This window comes from Manis pentadactyla, chromosome 12 (assembly GCF_030020395.1).
Source record: "Manis pentadactyla isolate mManPen7 chromosome 12, mManPen7.hap1, whole genome shotgun sequence".
Classification (NCBI taxonomy): Eukaryota; Metazoa; Chordata; class Mammalia; order Pholidota; family Manidae; genus Manis; species Manis pentadactyla.
The window spans coordinates 15,668,426-15,676,669 of record NC_080030.1 but is presented as its reverse complement, the minus strand read 5'-3'; the positions used below and the strand labels follow the sequence as shown (position 1 = coordinate 15,676,669).

At 42.4% G+C, this 8,244-nt stretch overlaps 2 pseudogenes; one reads left to right on the top strand and one right to left on the bottom strand.

The window, feature by feature from the left end:
* Positions 1 to 1,044: 1,044 nt before the first annotated feature.
* Positions 1,045 to 2,126, bottom strand: LOC130679740 (olfactory receptor 7E24-like; annotated as a pseudogene).
* Positions 2,127 to 5,954: 3,828 nt separating this feature from the next.
* Positions 5,955 to 6,982, top strand: LOC130679739 (olfactory receptor 7D2-like; annotated as a pseudogene).
* Positions 6,983 to 8,244: the final 1,262 nt, after the last annotated feature.

Sequence of the window (8,244 nt, the reverse complement as noted above, 5' to 3'; positions counted from 1 at the left end):
CTCAAGACAAATGCTGGGCATAGGAGCCACAGGGCATAAATCCGAAAAGAAGTAAAAAGCTAACCTTTTCAAACAATAAGGCTTCTCTCTCACTTACCAACTTTACATTTCCCTGTATGGCCCCGGAAGATGACTGGTTAGCCAGAGACGGGTAAGATTCCTCAAGGGAGGAACAACCTAAGACAGGCACAGTCGCAGGGGGGATATCAGCTAAGAAATGGGGTACCAACAGAGGTGAAGCTTAGAGCCTCACAACCCCTGTTTTGAGAGAAATCTTCTGCATCCGTGGATGTTTTGTTACCCTTGTCTAGCTTGGATTAATACTTAGTCTATAGGCACAGACCTGATCATCTACATTTGCACAAAATTATGTTTTCTACCTTTACTTTGCATCTACCTACCACTTCAGCATTTTATTAAAATAATAATAATAATAAGGGAGAAATGTGGGACTCACATATAAATCAAGTATAAAAATCAAACGAATAATCATATCTGACTTGATTGTTTATAGTTCATGATGCGTGATCAAAACCGACAGTTTCTGTGATATGACTGCCCTTGAACTTGTTCACCATGTAAGAACTTGTTTGTTATGCTTCAGAAGATTGGAGACTGTTGAGATATAGGCTTGGGGTTGATTAATGACTGCGTATTGAGTCCCCTATACAGAATTTTATTGTTGTTAACAACCATTTGATCAATAAATATGATAGATGGCCTCTCAAAAAAAAAAGTATGCACAAAAAATGACAAGAAAGAAGCAGCTGCGATTGCTTTGGAGTGATAGAAACAAACAATACTGCTCATGATCAAGGGTCCTGGGTAATGCATAAGGAAACCGGGAAGGGCATATTGATGTACCATGCATAAGCCCGGAGGGACCACAACCTAGCTGGGAGTCCAAATTCCCCCAATCCCATTAGAGCTAAGCTAGGAGGAAATACTGTGTAAGTAGAAAGATAAAAGCCATGTAGGTACACACACACTATGTGACTGCAGAGCCGAGATTTCTCCTTGTGCATATTGGATTTTGCTGCTTTTTCAAGTCCTGTGAACCAAAAAGACAGCGCAGGTGCTGAGATTAGAATGTTCTACGGCCAACCTCCACAGCGCCCCCTTGAGGTCCCTGTTCCTCAGGCTGTAGATGAAGGGGTTCAGCATGGGGGTGACTGCGGTGTACATCACCGAGGCCGCTGCATCTTCTCTTGGGGAAGACGAGGCAGCCGAACTGAGGTACAATCCAAGGCCTGCGCCATAAAAAAGGCAAACCACTGACAACTGAGAGCCACAGGTGGAGAAGGCTTTAGGTACTCCACGAGTTGACGGGATTCTCAGAATTGAGGAAATAGTTTGAGTATAAGAGTAAAAAATCCCTGAGATGGGAATATCACCAAGGAGGGCACGGGTGAAATATATCAACATGGAAGTGGTGGGGGAGTCTGAGCAGGCAAGGCTGAAAAGCTGAGAAGCATCACAGAAGAAATGAGGAATTTCAACATTTCTGCAGAAGCCAAGTTGAGACACCATGAAGCAGTGAGTCTGGGCGCCCAATAGGCTGATGAGAAAGGACAGCAGGACTAAAAAGCCACAGAGGTGGGGCCTCATGATGGCCGGGTAGTTCAGGGGGTGGCAGATGGCCACGAACCGGTCATAGGCCATCACGGCCAGGAGTAGGCTGTCCAAACACCCAAAAAGGAAGAAGGACACCTGAGTGAGGCAGCCTGCATGGGAGATGGACTTGCTGTGGGTCTGGATGTTCACCAGCATCTTGGGGACGGTGGTGATGCTGAAACCAGTGTCATCCAGGGACAGGCTGGAGAGGAAGGAGTACATGGGGGTGTGGAGTTGGGGGTCAGATCCGATGGCCAGGATGATGAGCAGGTTCCCCAGGGTGGTGACCAGGTACATGGACAGGAACAGAGGAGTGGCTGCAGCTCTGGGTCCTCTGAGAGGCCCAGGAGGAGGAATTCTGAGATGCCTGTTAGATTTTGTTGTTCTGTGTAATTTAGGCACCTTTTTGATTTAAAAAAATGACAGAAAAAGAGGGTTGAATAAATAGCAGCGAGAATAACAACAGCCACTGTATTTTTATTTTGGATTTCAGTTTTTCTTTAGTACCGCATTCACCCTCCAAGACTGCACACTGCCATCTGCAATAATTTTCAATCACGGTCAACTCAGTCTTCTTAGAACTCTTTCTTTATTGTCCCTCTGTATTATTCATGTCTCTATACACACCTACGCAGAGGTAATTGAGTAAACAATGTTCAAAGAAGGACATTAGAGGCAGCGAATCCGTGATCACAGTAAAATAGACCGACTCTTCCGAAGCAAGACATAGATAAGAAATATTGCCTCTCCTTTCAGAAAATAAAATGATACTAATTAAAGGAAAGAAGCAATCAGATATATTTTATTCAGAAGCAATAGTAGGAATTCCCTTGATTGAGAATATTTACAAGGAATCTCTGAAATTCATTCATTTAAAAACATATGGAATTATGCCAATCTTTCTGGTAATTAGGAGTATCGGTTTAGTTCCCTACAATCAAATGGAACATTTCCTTTTCCATTTAAATATTTTCTCATGTCTGAAATGAGAAACTACATCTTATGGTACAACCCTCTCTATTTTCTCCTCACAACCAAAGTTCTTGGCAGACTGTCCTAAGCTCATGAAGTCCATCTCCCCACGGCCACATCACTCCCAAGCCCCATACAGACCTTTCCCTATCACTTCACTAACATTTCTTTCTATTGCTTTCTATGTCTTTAAACCTGAGGGATATTTTTCAGCCTTTCTTACTTGAACTGGTGTAATCATTTCACATGGTTAACTCTCCCTCTAGTGAAACAGGACTTGTCTACACAGCATGATCAACACTACTTTGTCTATACAGTCCCAAGGGATTCAGGAAGACACACGCTTCTCTGTTTTCTTATGTGTTATTTTGAGACCCTAAGTACTGTGGCTACAGGAGATGGGACTTTGCAGAAGAGACACATACATACTTGTGGGCTAACTCTTTTCCTCAAAGGTAAATCTATAGTAAAGAAAGAGAGCTCTTCCCAGAAGGAAGAAGCCCATGGGGCCAGAAATGCATCTGGTTCCAAAACTCCCTTCTGGAAAACAAAATTAGCATATGTATTAGTACGGCTGTTTTCAATTTCCTCTAAGGAGCTGAACAACTACAAGAGTGGAATAACAGAGGAACAATTTTTTAAATGAGGCACCATGGGAAATCATGCCCCAACCCTACTGCCCCTGGGCTTGAGAGGCCATAAATACTTCCCCAGCATACCTCACCCAGACTTCAGTGATGCCTGGGGACCTCTCACAGACCTGACTTTGTGACAGGTTCTTTCTCCCTTGGTAGAATGGGTCTTCAGCCTCCAACAGCAAGAGGAGAAAGGGGGTGTCCACACATCTCTAAATAATGCAGCCCAGGGAGCCGCACTGTCACAGTGAATACCCTGTACAAGAAGAGGGATTGAGAAATGGTAGATGGCATATAATTACTGAGTCACTGTGTCATACATCGGAATCCAATGTGGTGTTGCATATCAGCCTTATTACAATAAAAAAAAGTGGTAGGGGAAGGAGGCAATTCAGTAGATAATGACCCAATTTTCTTTTTAAATTTCTGGAATTTATTTCCCTGGTCATTTAAATCTTTTTTTTGTTCCATTGCAGCTGTTTTCTGCCACAACCAGCTCTGATGGAAACCAGGACCTCCTTCTGGAGGCTAGTGGCTTTCTCAGCATCAGTAGCAATGGCATTCTCTCAAGTACACCCTTGTCTTGAGCATTTCCAGTCTACCTGATAACACCTTGTTCTCTAGTAGTTCTCAAGAGTGGAGTTCGTGGCACGGCAGCATGGGTGCTTGTAAGAAATGCAGATTCTCAGGCTCTGCCCAAGACTTGCTGATAGATACTCTGGGGGTGGAACTCAGAAATATATTTTAACAAGTGCCCCAGATAATTCTGAGGCATATTGTATTGGAGAACATGCCCGGCAAAGTATCTACTTCTCCAGCCTGCCCCCTTCACTTGGTTTCTATGTCATATACACACTCCTTGATTCACCAGATAAGTTATAAATTTCAGATGATGTGTATATAATGATCATTGCCATTGTGAACGGACCTTTTATTTTATCTTCGCTAGTGATTGTTTGCAGACACATAACCAAGCTATTGACACTGATTAGTTGCAGTGGTGTTAATTTGACTTTCTTTGATGTTCTAAGAAGGTGATCATATCATCAGCTGCGTGATCAGTTTTGGTATTGATTCCCTAATACTATAGCTCATTTGCTTTTCTTGTCTTATGGGATTTCTTTTGAATTATTAGAAACCATGTTAAATAGTTATAGTAATAGCAGACATAATTTCCCATTTCTGTGTTTTGTTTACTTGTTTTCTGTTTTAGAGTTTAATGATGTGCCATGGATTTACATTTGGGTTAGCATTGCTATTCTTGATCAAGTGCATATATCCATGCTTCATCTTTTTCAGGTTGTTGCATCTATTATCATTGTGAGATGAACTGTAAGATTTCTGATTTCTGTTATATATGATCATTTTCTGTGTTTCCACCTTCATTTGACTTTCTCTGCTATTCAAGTATAATGCACTGGGGATACAGACTGAGTATAATATTTATATTATATTAACTTATTTATGAGTAAGTTGTAAAACATGTGATCTGAAATCATGTGGCATATGAGTGTTAGTAGTGAGGGGGACAGGTATTAATTTAGTAATGCTATAGTATATACAAAAGTACAACTATGATTTATGCAATGCAGAAAAATACCGGGGGATATAAAGCAGATGACAGCTCCTTCCATAGAGGATTGGATTTGCTTCTGCCGGGCACCTAGAGAACAATCTATCCAGCACAGGTTAGACTAAATTTCTCCAGCTTGGCGTTTCTGGGTGAGTGTGGACATCGGTTCGAAATCTGGGAGCAGTCCTGCCAGCTGCACAGCTCCTGGAAGTCTGACTTCTCTGATAAGATCTCATGGATGGGGTTTCTTCCTATTTTACACCTGGATGATTGGCATTGTGTGAAAGTGCCACTTCGTAACTTTAATTTTGACTTCACTTTAGATTTATAGGAAAGTAGAAAGAACAATGTACATAATTCCTATGTATATCCTTTACCAAATCTGCCAATGTCTGCATTTTTTTCACATTTACTTTCTTCTCTCTCCACGTTTCTCTTCCTTCATTTCCTTTGTGTGTGTGTTTTCAGAGTCCTTTGAGAGTAAATCACCTCTTTACCTGCCAGTAAGATACCTCTTCACCTCTAAGTCTTCAGTACTCTGTAAAAACAAGGACATTTTCCTCATATAACCAGAATACAATGATCAAAATCAGGAAGTTAACATTAATATTACACTATTATAAAATGTACAGAACTTTTTCTCATTGTGACAACCACCCTAATAACATAACCTTTAGCAGAAGAAGATTCGAGGCCCCATATTATACGCAGTTGACAAGTTTCTTTCTAGCCTCCTTCCATCTGTAACAGCTATGACTTTATATCTCATGACATTGATATTTCTGGGGGCGCAGCTCAGACGCTGAGCAGAATGTTCCTCCATGTGGGTCTGTCCGGTGCTCTGTAGCCTATAGCTTGGATTCCTACGTCTTCGGCAGGGGTCCTACAGAAATGGTGTGTCCTCTTCTGTGCCGGGAGGCACGTGATGTCAGTTAGTCCATTTTGAAGCCCTTTGACCCTCCAATGGGACTGTTACAAAATAAGTGTTTCAGACAGGTGGTTGGGGATTCTTGACTCTGTTTCGTAGGATTCCACTTTGGTTTGGTTGTCATAAAATGATACTTTATGCAGGTGTTTTCGGATGAGAGGCTCCGTTCTGTACGATTCCACTTAGGAGTAAAAGGAGATCCAACATAGACAAAGGGACTGACTTCATAAAAATGTTGAATGAAAGCTGTGGTCAGAATTTCCATCAGATGGAGGGCAGCAGTTCTTTGTTAATTCATATTGCTTTTGCATTCTCCTTCTTAGATATATTAGCTACATGGAAAACAGGAAACAAAACACGAATTTTAGAGTTCCTCCTCCTCGGGTTCTCTGAGGATCCGGAACTGCAGCCCTTCATATTTGGCCTGTTCCTGTCCATGTACCTGGTCACCGTCCTGGGGAACCTGCTCATCATCCTGGCCAACAGCTCCGACCCCCGCCACCACTCCCCCATGTACTTCTTCCTCTCTGTCCTGTCCTTGGTGGACATCTGCTTCAGCACCACCATCGTCCCCAGGATGCTGGTGAACATCCGAACAGAGAGCAAAGCCATCTCCTATATGGACTGCCTCACACAGGTGTATTTTTCCATGTTGTTTTCTGTCCTGGACACTCTACTCCTGACAGTGATGGCCTACTACAGGTTTGTGGCCATCTGTCATCCTCTGCACTACACGGTCGTCATGAACCCCCACCTCTGTGGCCTCCTGGTGTTTGTTACCTGGTTCACTGTGTTCCTGACATCCCTCCTTCACATCACCTTGATGATGCATCTGAGCTTCTGTAGAGAACTCGAAATTCCCCATTTCTTCTGTGAGCTGATACACATTCTCAGCTTGGCCTGCTCGGACACCTTGATATAAGTCATGACCGGTGTGCTGGGTGTTCTTCCCCTCATTGGGATCCTTTTCTCCTACTCACGAATCGCTTCATCCATAAGGAGGATGACGTCATCTGGGGGGAAGCAGAAAGCATTTTCCATCTGTGGGTCTCACTTAACTGTGGTTTCTTTATTTTATGGGACTGCAATTGGGTCTACTTCACTTCTGCTGTGATTGAGCCCTCCCAGAAAGTCTCAGTGGCCTCGGTGATGTACACGGTGGTCACCCACATGCTGAACCCCTTCATCTACAGCCTGCGGAACAAGGACGTCAAGGGGGCCCTGGGAAGGCTCCTCGGCTGCGCATCCTCATGTCTGTGATGGACCCACACGGGCTGAGGAGTCCTGTGGGACCCCAGGGCAGGAACTGATTCTGAAGTTCTTCCTCTTGAGTCTCTCAAACTCTCTTACTTTCCTCCAGTCCTGAAGGACCTGTGAATTTCTTCTCTCTTAGCTTTTACATACACTTAAAACAACTAAAATCCCAGGAATTTCTTTGATAATCTAAAAATATTGTCCTGGGTCTTCTTTCTTACTTCCATACTAGTGAGCTCTAAACTTTGATCTGAAGCATTTAGTAGAGTGCAGGTGTCACAGATGGTGGCCTAGAAGGCATAAACTGTTGATCGCTCTCCTTAATTTCTCTGTCTTCGATTACAGATCTGTGTTGTTTAAGTGTGTGTATCTCCAACAGTGTTATGTGTCTGTGGATTTTTTGCTTTACTGTCTAAAATAGGATTAAAATACCTATTAAAATTTACTTCATGTTTTAGTGTGAATTACATGGTAAGCCTGTGCTAACTGCTATTATGTTATGTAATGTTCCCCAAAAGGAATGATTACTTTTCTCATTTTAGAAGCGGGAAAATCGAGACTCTGAGTGCTAAAAACCAAACATCCAAAACAAAAAACTTTTCCAAAGTTACAGGCGGACCAAGTTATAGAATCAGGATTCAAACCCAGAATTCTATCCACGAGCAGATATTCTTACCTAGAAGGCTGCACAACTTCTCAATGGATTTTGATGTGTTTATTTCTATTGTGTATTTCACTGCTGATTGACATTATTTCTGTACATCCGATCTTACTGAACACCCAAGAGAACTGCATTTCCTTAATCCATTGAAATTAAAAGTGGTAATAATATGTTTTGATTTGTTCAAGAAAATATGAGTGATGCATCCCTTGTAGGTTAAAACAATTAAAGAGCTGATCCATTATTCCTCATGGTCACTGTTCCCTTGATTCAGATATTGTGGAATGAAGGCATCCTAGATCCAAATACTCTGGAATATGGGCAATGATGGCGGCATTATAGGTGTTTCCACTCCAAAGTTAGAAATCTTAAGAATGGCTGTGAGAAAGCTAACTTAACATGTAACTTTGTGGACAGCATACAGGGAAGAAACAGTGTGGAGGTTTCTCAAAAACTAACAAATTGAAAGACCATATGATCCAGCAGTTCCACCTCTGGGTATTTATCTGAAGGAAATGAAAACATTTAAAGGCACCCGCACCCCCTTGTGCACTGCAGCGTTATTTACAATAGCCAAGCCATGGGAGCAGCCCAGGTGTCCATCAGT